The sequence below is a fragment of the Hemitrygon akajei genome, chromosome 3 (genome assembly GCF_048418815.1).
Source record: "Hemitrygon akajei chromosome 3, sHemAka1.3, whole genome shotgun sequence".
In the NCBI taxonomy this organism is placed as follows: Eukaryota; Metazoa; Chordata; class Chondrichthyes; order Myliobatiformes; family Dasyatidae; genus Hemitrygon; species Hemitrygon akajei.
In genome coordinates, this window is record NC_133126.1 from 15491256 (window position 1) to 15505581 (window position 14326).

General features: G+C 45.5%; 1 protein-coding gene across 1 annotated transcript in view; it reads left to right on the forward strand.

Annotated features, from left to right (window-relative positions):
- The first annotated feature begins 770 nt into the window (after window positions 1–770).
- rps6kl1 (ribosomal protein S6 kinase-like 1) overlaps window positions 771–14326 on the forward strand; it is a 97353-nt gene continuing 83797 nt past the window's right edge. Inside the window, exon 1 of the mRNA XM_073039228.1 lies at window positions 771–807. The gene's annotated coding sequence lies outside the window, so the exon portion shown is untranslated. The remainder of the gene's footprint in view (window positions 808–14326) is intronic.

The window sequence follows — 14326 nt, forward strand, 5'->3', positions numbered from 1 at the left end:
TATAAAACTCTGGTTAGGCCACATCTGGGTTACTGCATACTGTTCTGGTTTCCCCACTATAGGAAGGATGTTGAGGCTTTGGAGAGGGTGCAGAAGAGGTTCACCAAGTTGCTGTGTGCTTTAGAGAGCATGTGCTATCACGGGAGGCTGGATACACTTGTGTAGTTTTCTCTGGAGCACTAGAGGCTGAAAGGAGACCTGAAAGAGGTTTACAAGATTGAGAGAGAAATAGATAGAGTTGACAGAGAGCATCTGTTTCCCAGAGTTAAATGTCTAATACCAGAGGGTATGCATTGAAGGTGAGAGGGTGTAGATTCAAGGGGTACATGACGGGCAAGTTTTTTACTCAGAGCCGTGGATGCCTGGAATGAACTACCTGGTATGGTGTTGGAGGCAAATCCATTAGAGGCTTTTAAGAGATGTTTGGATAAGCATATGGATGTAAGGAAGATGGAGGGATATGGACGTGGTGCAGGTAGGAAGGATAAGTGTTTGGGTATATTTGATTTGCTTTTTATCTAGTTTGACAGAACATTGTGGGCTGAATTGCCTACTCCTATGCTCAATGTTCTATGTACTTTCTCACTCAGAGGTAATTTGGAGGATAGCCAAAAACTACAGAATGGTATTGGTAATTTTATAGAATGAACAGAGCAGTGCCAAGTAGAATTTAACCCTTGTAAGTGTAAGTTGTGCAACCTAGATGCTTCATTAATTAATAACTACAGCCTGAGCCTTTCTGAGGCCAACTCTCTGGACGCAGAGTTCGGAAAAAACAACACAACAGACTTTTAACATCATAAACCAGTGAGTTGTTTGTTATGTTTCCCCTCTCGCTGTGAAACGGGGATGATACTTTTTCCCTTATTAGGGAGAGAGAGAGAGAGCTTATGGTATGTGAACAAGTAGTCTTTGGGATACTGCAAGTCTGCATCTTTATTGATGCTTTGCTGAATGCTTGAGTGCTCAAGCATTGGTGGAGGGAACTGATGCCTTTTTGCTGGTGGGAGGGGGAGTCATTGCCTTGCCGCTGCTTGAACGTGGGAGGGGGGAGCTGGCAGGGCTTTCGGGTTCTAATTTGTTTAAGTAAAATCTTTGAAAAGTTTGTTTATCAGCAGCTTAATAGCTTTTTCGCACTAAGCAATTGTATTGATGTTTTCCAGTCTGGATTTCAACAACACCAAAGCACGAAGACTGCTCTGGTCAAGGTTTTAAATGACGTTCACTTAAACCATCATAATGATAAAAAAAAGTTTTGATTTTACTGGATCTTAGTGTTGCTTTTGACACAGTTGACCATGGCATATTACTGGACAGACTGGAAAACTGGGTGGGACTTCCCAGCACATTCTAAAAGTGGTTTAACTCATATTTACAGGATAGGGTTTATTTTGTATCGATTGGTAGCTGCATATCTAACTGAACAAAAGTGACATGTGGAGTGCCTGAAGGGTCCATACTAGGGTCTCTTCTGTTTAACATATACATACTTCCTCTGGTTCAAATCATAGTAAGCACAAAATATCTTGCCTTAATTATGCAGATGACATATATGTAAGTGTTATCAAACTTATAACTTATATATGTAAGTGTCATCAAATGACTATGGTCCCATACAATCACTAAAAAACTGTATTGAACAAATCACTGATTGGATGAGCCATAATTTCCTCCAGTTAAAGAGAAAACTGAAATAATTGTTTTTGGTGCCAAAAAAAGATTAAAAATCAGGGCTCACTTAGAATCCTTTTTGTTACAGACCACAAACCAAGCCAGAAACCTTGGTGTTGTGATGGACTGCAACTTAAATTTTAGCTGCCACATTAAGACAATTACAAATTCAACCTAGTACTACCCTCTTAAAACTATAGCGGGAGTTAAAGGGCTTATGTCTCAGCAAGATCTAGAAAACTCGTCCATGCATTAATTTTAAGTAGGCTTGACTACTGTAATGGTGTTTTCATGGGACTCTAAATAATCCCTCAGACAGCTGCAGCGCATTCAGAACACTGCTTTTGGAGTACTCGTTAAGACCAAGAGAGTAGAAATTATCATTCCTGTTTTCAATTCACAACACTGGCTTCCTGTGCATCAGAGGATTGACTTTAAAAATTTATGACTGGTTTATAAAGCACTGTATGGTATAGGGCCAAAATACATCTCCGACCTCTTGCTGCATTATAAACCTTCCCGAGCTCTTAGGTCATGTGGGGCAAGTCTGCTTACCGTCCCCAAGGTCAAAACTAAACAAGGTGAAGCAGCTTTAGTTACTATGCTCCAGATATCTGGAATAACGTTCTAAAGTCTGCCCCAACTTTAGACTCTTTTAAACAAAGCTTCAAGCTTTGCTTTTCACAGTAGAATATCCAGCATTGTAACATTTATTTCTATTTATTATATCTATTTTTGCATCATTTTATTCCTTTATATACTGCCTGAAATTTGATGTTTGATTTTTGTATCTTGTTCTGTATAAAGCACCTTGAACTGCCTTATGCTTAAAAAGTGCTATACAAATAAACTTGCTTGCTCGCTAAAGAGTGTTGTAGAATTGAGGGACCTTTGTAAACAAGTCTATGCATGAACTCCAGAAAGCAACAGGTCATCCAGATAAGACATTTGTTTTCATTAATCAGAACATGAAATAGGAGATGAAAGGTATCAGAGTACAAATTAAAGAAATATTGTTTACAGTCTATATTTTTATGACACCTCAGGTTTGGAGTAGGTAGAGAGGGGATATGTAGAGTTTTCTCAGAATCATTTCAGTAGAATTTATATTTGTTTCAATTAGTGTGGAAGATGCTGTAGGGTTGAGCGTGAAAAACCAGATAGATGTACTTTGAACATTACAGCAAAGGAACAGGTCCTTCAGCCCATGATGTTGACCCAAGCTAATTAAAGTACCGGTAGTAATTAAATGCTTAACTAACCCTTTCCCTCCAGTTTCTGTATATTCATTTGCTTATCTAAGAGCATCTTAAATGCCTCCATCATATTTGTCTCTACTACCACCACTGGTATTGTACCAGGTACCCACTACTCCGTGTGGAGAAAAAAAGCTTACTCAACACATCTTTGCATTTATCCCCCTCATCTTAAGTGCATGCACTCTATTATTAGACATTTTAATCCGGGAGGTGTGGAAATAAGATCCCAGCTGTCATTCAATGACTTTCATAATCTTATAAAGATCTCTCCTCAGCTCCAAGTTTGTCCAATCTCTCCTTATAGCACATGCCCCCTTATCCAGGCAGCATCGTGGTAAACTCTGCTATACCCTATCTCAAGCCTCCACATCCGTCCAATAATAGACCATAAGATGTAGGAGCAGAATTAGGCCATTGGCCCATTGTGTCAGCTCCACCATTACATCATGGCTGATTGAATTTTCCTCTTAGCCCCATTCTCCTGCCTTCTCTCCATATTCCCTACATGCCCTGATTAATCAAGAATCTATCAACTTCTGCCTTAAATATACATAAAGACGGCTTCAATAGCTGCCTGTGACAAAGAATTCCATAGAGTCACCACTCTCCTCATTTCCATTCCAGAAAGACATCCCTCTATTCTGAGGCTGTGTTCTCTGGCCTTAGACTCTCCCACCATAGGAAACATCCTCTCCACAGCCACTCTATCAAAGCTTTCCACTATTCGATAGTTTTCAATGAGGTCACCCCTCATTCTTCTGAATTCTAGCGAATACAGGCCCACAGCCATCAAACGCTCTTCATATGACAAGCCATTCAATCCTGGAATCATTTTCATGAACCTCCTTTGAACCCTCTGCAGTTTCAGCACATCCTTTCTAAGATAGGGGGACCAAAACTGCTCACAATACTCCAAGTGAGGCCTCACCAGTGCTTTATAAGGTCTCAACATAACATCCTTGCTTTTTTATTCTTATCCTCTTGAAATGAATGCTAATGTTGCATTTGCCTTCCTCACCACAATTCAACCTGCAAATTAACTTTTAGGGAATACTGAGCAAGCATTCCCAAGTCCTTTGCACTTAAGGTTTTTTTTTGTATTTTTCCTCCGTTTAGAAAATAGTGAAACCCTTTCATTTTTCTACTGAAGTGCATGACTACACACTTCCCAACACTGTATTCCATCTGCCATTTCTTTGTCCATTTTCCCAATCTGTCAAATTTCTTCTGTAGCCTCTCTACTGTCTCAAAATTACCTGCCCTTCCACATATCTGCATACCGTCTGCAAACTTTGCAGCAAAACCATCAATTCCATCATATAACATAAACAGAATCATCACAACAGACCCATGTGGAACATCACTAGTCACCAGCAACCAGCCTGAAAAGGCTCCCTTTATTCCCATTCTTTCCCTCCTGCCAACCAATCAGTGTTTTATCCATGCTAGAATTGGTCCTGTAATATCATGGGCTCGTAGCTTATTAAGCAGCTGCATGTGTGGCACCTTGTCAAAGGCTTTCTGAAAATCCAAGTACACAACATCAACCGATTCCTCTTTGTCTATATTGCTTGATATTTCTTCAAAGAATACCAATAGGTTTGGCAGGCAAGTTAGTATGGAAACCACACTAACTACGGCCTGTTTTATCATGTGCCTCCAAATACACTGAGACCTCATCCTTAATAATTGGTTCCAACATCTTCCCAACCACTGAAGTCAGACCTACTGGCCTATAGTTTCCATTCTTCTGCCTCACTCCCTTCTTGAAGAGTGGAGTGATATTTGTAATTTTCCAGTCTTCCGAAACCATTCCAGAATCAAGTGATTCTTGAAAGAACATTACCAAAGCCTCTATGATTTCTTCAGCCACCTCTTTTAGAACACTGGGGTATACGCCATTTGGTCCATGTGACTTATTTAACTTCAGGCCTTTCACTTTCCCAAGAACCTTCTCCTAGTTATGATAACTTCACAGACTTCATGACCCCTGACACCTGGAACTTCCACCATGCTGCGAATGTCTTCCATTATGAAGAGTGATACAAAATACTTATTCCGTTTGTCCACCATTTCATTCTCCCCCATTACTGCCTTTCCAGCATCGTAATCCAGTGGTCCAATATCTACTCTTGCCTCTCTTTTACACTTTATGTATCTGAAGAAACTTTTAGTAACTTCTTTAATATTATTGGCTAGCTTATTTCAGTATTCCATCTTCACCTTAATGACTTTTTAAGTTGCCTTCTGTTGGCTTTTAAAGGCTTCTCAATCCTCTAACTTCCCACTAATTTTTGCTTTATTATATGCCCTCTCTTTGGCTTTTATGTTGGCTTTGACTTCTCTTGTTAGCCATGGTTGTGTCACCTTTCCTTTAGAATACTTGTTCCTTTTTGGGATCTATATTCCTGTGCCTTCTGAATTGCTCCCAGAAATTCTGGCCATTGCTACTCTGCCATCATCCCTGCCAGTGTTCTTTTCCAATTAATTCTGGCCAGCTCCTCTCTCATGCCTCTGTAATTCCTTTTACTCCACTGTAGTACTGATACATCTGACTTTAGCTTCTCCTCAAATTTCAAGGTGAATTTGATCATATTATGATCACTTGCCCCTAAGGTTTCTTTTACCTTAGGGTCTCTAATCAATTCTGGTTCATTGCACAACACCCAATACAGAATAGCTGATTTTCTAGTGGGCTCAAACACAAACTGCTCTAAAAAGCCACCTCATAAGCACTCTAGAAATTCCCTCTCCTGGAATCCAGCACCAGCTTGATTTTCCCAATCTACCTGCATATTGAAGTCCCCCATGACTATTGTAACATTGCCCTTTTGGCATGCATTTTCTATCTCCCACTGTAATTTGTAGGCCACATCCTTACCACTGTTTAGGTGTCTATATACAAATCCCCTCAAGGTCTTTTTACCATTGCAGTTCCTTAGGTCTATCCACAATGATTCAACATCTTATGACCCTGTGTCATCTCTAATGATTTGATTTCATTTTTTTACCAACAGAGCAATGCTGCCCCGCTGCCCTTCTGCCTGCCTTTTCGATACAAAGTGTATCCTCGTACGTTAAGCTCCCAGCTATAATCTTTCAGCTGTGATTCAGTGATGCCTACAACATCATATCTGCCAATCTGCAACTGTGCTGCAAGTTCATCTACCTTATTCCGTATACTGCGTGCATTCAGATACAACACCTTCAGTCCCATATTCACCCTTTTCAATTTTGTCTGCCTTTTATATTGCAGCTCATCCTGTTGACTGCTATCTTATCCTATCAACAGCCTCTCCTCACTACCTATTGTCTCTGTAAACCAGCTACCTCAACTTCAGCACTATTACCCACCTTTCCTATGATAATTCTTGCATTGAAGTATATGCAGCTGAAGACACTAGTTGCGCCATGCTCAACCTTTTGATTCCTTACTTTGTCTGAGTTCTTACCAACATCTGCCTGTATAGCCTCTCCACTAACAGTCCTGGCACTCTGCTTCCCATCCCCTGCAACTCTAGTTTAAACCCCATCATGCAGCTTAGCAAACCTTCCCACTAGGATAATAGTCTCCCTCCCATTCAGGTGCAAGCCATCTCTTCTGTACAGGTCCCACCTTCCTTGGAAGAGAGCCCAATGATCCAAAAATCTTATGCCCTCCCTCCTACACTAACTCCTTAGCCATGTATTGCACTGTTTAATCTTTGTAGTTCTGGCCTCACTAGCACATGGCACAGGTAGCAATCCTGAGATTATAACCCTGCAGGACCTGCTCTTTAACTTAACACCTAACTCCCTAAACGCCTTATGCAGAACCTCGTCACTCATCTTATCCATGTCATTTGTACCTATGTAGACCACAACTTCTGACTGTTCACCCTCCCACTTAAGAATGCTGAGGACTTGATCCAAAATATTCCAGACCCTGGCACCCGGTAGGCAACATATGATCCAGGAATCCCACCCACAGAATCTCTTGTCTGTTCCCCTAACGAATGAATCCCCTATCACTATGGTTTATCTCTTCTCCTTGCTTCCCTTCTGAATGACAGAGGCAGACTCGGTGCCAGAGACTTAACTATTACAACTTTCCTCTGTTAGCTCATCTCTCCCAATGTTATCCAAAGTGTTGAGGGAGATGGCCACAGGGGTACTTTGCAAAGGCTTCTAAATAACCTCTTTCCTCTCCCTTACTGTCATTCAGTTTCTTGTGCCCTGCATCTTGGGTGTATCTACCTCTCTATATGTCCTATCACCTCTTCAGCCTCCTGAATGATCCGGAGTTCATCTAGTTCCAGCTCCAACACATTAACATGGTATGTTAGAAGCTGCATCTGGATGCACTTCTTGTTGTTATAGTTGTCAGGGACTAGGATGGCCAGAAATAAATGCAATACCCATAATGTAGCTTAACCAGAGATTAATAAAGCTGCAACATAACTTCCTGACTCTTAAACTCAGTACCTTGACTAATGAAGGCAAGTTGCCATATGCTGTTTTTTCACTACCTCATCAACTTATGCAGCCACTTTCAGAGAGCAATAGACTTGGACACGAAGAGCCCTCTGTGCTTCACTGCAGCATACTGTTCAGGATCCTGCTGTAAACTAGGTACTGTCCCTTTACATTTGATCTCTCTAAGTGCAACACCTTGCATTTTGCCATGTTAAACTGAATCTTCCATTTCTCCAGCCATATCTTGAACTGATCTACAATCTGCTGTATCCTTTGGGAATCTTCTGTATTATCCACAAAGCCACCAAACTTACAGACCCACCCATTCATATTTTGATCCAAGTCATATATTCTGAGTTATGGACCTCCAGCCAGAATGTCTTATTGACCACTATCCACTATCTTCTATGGGCAAGCTACTTCTGAATTCAGACAGCCAAATCAGTCTTCTGGATAGATTATCATGTAGGACCTTGTCAAATTCCTTGCAAAGAATCCATGTACACAACATCATCAGTCACTTTCATCAAAGATACAGGTATGAAGGATAAGATAGTAAAAGTAACAAGATAGTGTTAACACCCTTTTCAAAATGCTGGAGGAACCCAGCAGGTCAAGCAGTATCTATGGAGAGGAATAAACAGTCAAAGTTTCAGGTCAAGGCTCTTCATTGAGACTTACGCTTTCTTTTCCCCATAGTGTAGGTATCAGAATTAGGTAACATAGGTCAATGATTTAGAGTAAATTTGAGGAAGAACATTTTTACCCAAAGAATGTCTAGAATCTTGACTTGGAGGTGAAGACAGGCAGTTTCACAATATTTAATAAGTAGCTAGAAGAGCATTTAAATTGCCATTGGAGAAGAGGTTACAGATTATAAGTGGGTGTAATGCTGTGGTTAAGATTTCTACTGCTATGCTATGAGGTATTTTTATTTTAGCAGTTTTCTGCAAAAGCAGTGTGTCCTGTTAGTAAGAGTGTTTTGGCTTCAGCTAAAGATAAGGAGCCATTTTCTCCAACTTCGGAATGTTGTATTGGCCAGTCAGGATTGTCTTGGTATGTGTTATAGCTTTCTGCCTAGAATACGATGGAAGATTCAAGAGAGCTGGGCAGGATCAGATATCTGAAGGACAGTAGACTGGTTTGGGCTCATTTGGAAAAATGCCTGCAGAATTCTGCTCGAAGAAGGAGAGACCCTAGTGTTTTATGCAGATGAATAGTTCCAAGGATGAAGTGCCAATTCTCCTGAGTTAGCAAGTTCATTCAAGATGGTCTTCGAGGGAAGTTTGAATTGTGGCTGGTATCTTTCACGTAGAACGTGGGTTCAGCATCTGAGTAAAGCGATATATACGACTACTCCAGAAATGAGCTTCAATATTTATGTGCACATTAGACTGGTTTACTGTAATGGGCCCTTTTTGTTTTCTTTTTCTGTTTGTTAAAGTTGAACTATTGGTAAATATATTTCCTTTTGTAACTTTATACCAGAATATGATCTGTTATTTTTCTGGCAAATGATAACTTTGCATAGAGCAGTATTTACACGCATTCTCCATATTCAATGTTCTTCCCTGGACCACCCCAACTTTCCTGTATGGTTGGACCCAGATCATACTGACCCTAGGTGTATATTGCTTATGATAGGTGGCCTTCTCATTGCAGTGTCGTGTGGCTGTTAGCAGAGTTAGCTAACAAGCCAAGTTTGTATTCGAGCCTGGTGGGAGAGTTGCATGAGATTAGTATGGACAGGTACTTGATGGCTAGCATGGGCATTGTTGGTTAAAAGGCATGTTTCTTTTCTGTATGTTTCTACGTATATCTCTTCTACTCCCTCTCCAGCACCTGGTAATTGTTCCTATCGTAGTAACTCCTCAGCCGTTGTGGGATCTCAATTTTCCTTCTCTTAGTTCCTGTTATTCAGTCCATTCTATCTCACTATAGCTAATATTTTAATAAAAAATTGTTTAAAAATATAAAAATAAATAGTGGAAGTATGATTTATTTAAACATCACATTGCAGTAGACAGTTTCTTCCTTCTCTAATCCAGTTAACTTACTGATCAATAAAACTACTTTCACTTAATTAAAGCTATGAAAAATGACAATGAATGACACTTCTAATTGTGGTTGAAAAGAAATCAATGCTGCCCCCTCCAGGTTATTTAATTGTCTATTGATGCTGAAGAATCACAATAGCAGTACTGTAGCGATGTGCTTACACACAGAGCTGAAATCACGACACGCAGTCGATAAGTCGTTTCAAGACTAGTTTATTCAAACATCGCGGTGCTGGTATTTCAATCCCTAGCGCCCGCCCTCTCCGGGCGGAAATGACATCAGAGGTGCATTACCAAAGTCTCTTCCTGCGCGCTGGCTATTTGTGAGCCGGTTCACTTGCGCAGAAAGTGGGTCGCCACATAACCCCCCCCCCCTCCCAGAACCGGCAATACACCCCCCAATGTCCTCAGTCTGGGTCGGACTCTGTTTGGGAGATCTGCCACTGCGTCATGGTGCCTGAACCGCGACCGGCTGCGCCAAGTCCACGTGGGCTGGTTTGACGGTCCACCGTGAAAACCTCCTCTTCCCCCCAATGTCCAGAACATACGTGGACCCGTTGTTGTTGATCACCCTGAACGGCCCCTCGTACGGTCGCTGTAGCGGTGCCCGGTGTCCGCCCCTTCGTACAAGCACAAACTTACAGTTTTGCAGGTCTTTGGGTACATGGGTCGGGGTCAGTCCGTGCTGTGAAGTTGGTACGGGGGCCAGGTTGCCGAGCCTTTCACGTAGCCTGTCCAGGACTGCTGCGGGTTCTTCCACTTGCCCCCTTGGGGCTGGTATGAACTCTCCCGGGACAGCCAGGGGTGCGCCATACACCAACTCGGCCGACGAGGCGTGCAGATCCTCTTTGGGCGCTGTATGAATTCCAAGCAGGACCCAGGGAAGCTCGTCCACCCAGTTAGGTACTCTCAGGCGGGCCATGAGAGCCGACTTCAAGTGACAGAGGAAGTGTTCCACCAGTCCGTTCGACTGTGGGTGGTAGGCAGTTGTGTGGTGTAGCTGCGTTCCCAACAGGCTGGTCACAGCCGACCACAGGCTGGAGGTGAACTGGGCGCCTCTGTCGGAGGTAATGTGGTATCCTGAAGCGTGCTACCCAGGTTGCGATCAGTGCTCGGGCGCAGGAATCGGCAGATGTGTCAGTGAGCGGGACCGCCTCTGGCCACCTCGTGAACCGGTCTACCACCGTTAGGAGGTACCGCGCTCCTCGGGACACTGGTAGGGGGCCCACGATATCCACGTGAATGTGGTCGAACCTCCGGTGGGTGGGTTCAAACTGCTGTGGCGGGGCTTTAGTGTGCCGCTGTACCTTGGCTGTTTGGCACTGCGTGCACGTTCTGGCCCATTCACTGACCTGCTTGCGAAGTCCGTGCCACGCGAACTTGCTGGAGACCAGCCGGACAGTTGTCCTGATAGATGGGTGTGCCAAACCGTGTATGGAGTAGAAAACCCACCGCCTCCAGGCTGCCGGGACGATGGGGCGAGGTTGGCCGGTAGCCATGTCACACAGGAGGGTCCTCTCACCTGGGCCTACGAGAAAGTCCTGCAGCTGCAAACCCGAGACTGCAGTCCTGTAGCTGGGCATCTCGTCGTCTGCCTGCTGCGCCTCCGCCAGTGCTGCATAGTCCACCCCCAGGGACAGGGCCTGGACAGCTGGTCTGGAGAGTGCGTCTGCCATGACGATGTCCTTTCCCGAGATGTGCTGGATGTCCGTCGTGTACTCCGAGATGTAGGACAGATGTCGCTGCTGGCGAGCCGACCAGGGATTGGACACCTTCATGAACGCGAAGGTCAACGGTTTGTGGTCCATGAACGCGGCGAACGGCCTGCCTTCTAAGAAGTACCTGAAATGCCGGATTGCCAGGTATAGCGCCAACAGTTCCCGGTCGAAAGCACTGTATTTGAGCTCGGGTGGTCGCAGGTGTTTGCTGAAAAACGCCAGGGGTTGCCAGCGACCCTCGATGAGTTGTTCCAGCACCCCACCGACTGCCGTGTTAGATGCGTCCACTGTGAGGGCAGTAGGGACGTCCATTCTGGGATGCACTAGCATCACGGCGTTTGCCAAGGCTCCTTTCATTTTAATGAAAGCGGCGGCGGACTCCTCGTCCCAGGTAATGTCCTTGCCCTTACCCGACATCAGGGCGAACAGGGGGCGCATGATTCGGGCAGCTGAAAGGAGGAAACGGTGGTAGAAATTTACCATTTTTCTACGAAACCCACGAATTCCTGAAGGCCTTTGATTGTGTTGGGTCGGGGGAAATGGCGGACTGCGTCTACCTTAGCGGGCAGAGGGGTTGCCCTGTCTTTAGTAATCCTGTGGCCCAGGAAGTCGATGGTGTCGAACCCGATCTGGCATTTGGCCGGGTTGATTGTCAGGCCGTATTCACTCAGTCGGGCGTACAGTTGACGGAGGTGGGACAGATGCTCCTGATGACTGCTGCTGGCTATGAGGATGTCGTCCAAATAGATGAAAGCGAAGTCCAGGTCGCGTCCCACCGTGTCCATTAACCGCTGAAACGTATGTGCGGCATTCTTTAGGCCGAACGGCATGCGGAGGAACTCGAAAAGGCCGAAAGGGGTGATGAGTGCTGTTTTGGGGACGTCGTCCGGATGCATCGGGATTTGATGGTATCCTCGGACGAGGTCCACCTTGGAGAAGATCCATGCGCCGTGCAGGTTTGCTGCAAAATCCTGAATGTGCGGCACAGGGTAGCGGTCCGGTGTCTTAACCTCGTTCAGCCTGCGGTAGTCGCCACATGGTCTCCAGCCCCCTGTTGCTTTGGGCACCATGTGCAGGGGGGAGGCCCATGGACTGTCGGACCGCCGTATGATCCCCAATTCCTCCATCCGCTTGAATTCCTCCTTCGCCAGGCGGAGCTTTTCTGGGGGGAGCTCTCGTGCGCGGGCGTGGAGGGGTGGTCCCTGGGTCGGAATGTGGTGCTGTACCCCGTGTCTGGGCATGGCTGCCGTGAACTGCGGTGTCAGAATCGATGGGAAGCCCGCCAGGAGTCTGGTGAATTCGTTGTCCAACAGCATGATGGAGTCCAGGTGTGGGGCCGGCAACTTGGTTTCACCCAGGGAGAACGTCTGGAAAGTCTCGGCATGTACCAGTCTTTTCCCTTGCAAGTCGACCAGCAGGCTGTGAACCCGCAAGAAGTCCGCCCCCAGGAGTGGTTGGGCCACCGCGCCCAGTGTGAAGTCCCACGTGAACTGGCTGGCGCCGAACTGCAGCTGCACAGTGCGGGTGCCGTAGGTCCGTATCGTGCTGCCGTTTGCGGCCCTCAGGGTGGGTCCTGGCTTCCTGTTGCGGGTGTCGTACCCCGTCGGGGGCAAGACGCTGATCTCCGCTCCGGTGTCGACCAAGAAACGGCATCCCGACTGTTTGTCCCAGACGTACAAGAGGCTGTCCTGGTGGCCAGCCGCCATAGTCATTAGCGGCAGCTGGCCCTGGCCCTGGCAGGGCAGGCGACAACGGTGGGCTTTTGTGCCCCACTGCTGGTGGTAGAAACACCACTGTTCACTGGCCTCCTCACTCCTGTCTCTCTGTTGTGTGCGCTCCCCTGCTGGGCCTGGTCTGGTCTGCTGTTGGGCGCGTGGCCTGGTAATCTGACCAACGGACGCCACGCTCTCCCTCTTGGCTTTCCACAGCACGTCTGCCCGGGCCGCCACCTTCCGGGGGTCGCTGAAATCTGCGTCGGCCAGCAGCAGATGTATGTCCTCAGGCAGTTGCTCCAGGAACGCTTGCTCGAACATGAGGCAGAGCTTGTGTCCGTCAGCCAGGGCCAGCATCTCGTTCATCAATGCTGACAGCAGTCTATCTCCCAAATCGTCCAGGTGAAGCAGGCGGGCACCCCGCTCACGCCGTGAGAGGCCAAAGGTCCCAATGAGCAGCGCCTTGAATGCTTCATATTTGTGTTCTTCCGGGGGCGACTGTATGAAATCCGCAACCTGGGCGGCTGTCTCCTGGTCAAGGGCGCTCATCACATGGTAGTAACGCGTGGAATCAGAGGATATCTGCCGAATCTGAAACTGGGCTTCTGCTTGGCTAAACCACACGCGTGGTCGCAGCGTCCAGAAAGTCGGCAGTTGTAGCGAAACTGCGTGAACAGATGAAGAGTCGGTCATCTTTGGTCCAAATCCCGTTTGGACCGTCGGGGTCACCAATGTAGCGATGTGCTACACACAGAGCTGAAATCACGACACGCAGTTGGTAAGTCGTTTCAAGACTAGTTTATTCAAACATCGCGGTGTTGGTATTTCAATCCCTAGCGCCCGCCCTCTCCGGGCGGAAATGACGTCAGAGGTGCATTACCAAAGTCTCTTCCCGCGCGCTGGCTATTTGTGAGCCGGTTCGCCTGCGCAGAAAGTGGGTCGCCACAGTACTATCAATTTGCACTTTCATATTTAAAGCAGAAAAGCAATTTCAGAGTGCTTTGCAGAAACTTAATTAGAAAAGTGTATCAACCATTACAAAGGAGATGTTAATTGATCAAAAAATGTAAGTTTTAAATAGCATCATAAAATAGTTGGTAGAGGAGAAGAGGGAAACTTTAACTGTGGGTAACAGTGAAATGAAGGAAGTAAGTGTATACAAGAGTCAAAACTGGAAGAATTAATGCTTCTGGAGGTTTTTACACTGGGTAAAGAGAGATATAGGAAAGGGCCTCATGAAGGAATATTTATCTTTAAAAATAAGCTGAACATTTTAAATTGGGGGCATAGGAGGATCAGGAATTTGCGTGAGTTATTTTTAAAGATTTGTATATGATAACATAGTGAAATGTGTCATTTACTTCAAATCAAATCAGCAAGTATTGTAGTGGGTAGCCTGTGAGTGTCGCCATGCTTCCAGCACCAACATAGCATACTCACAACTCACTAACACT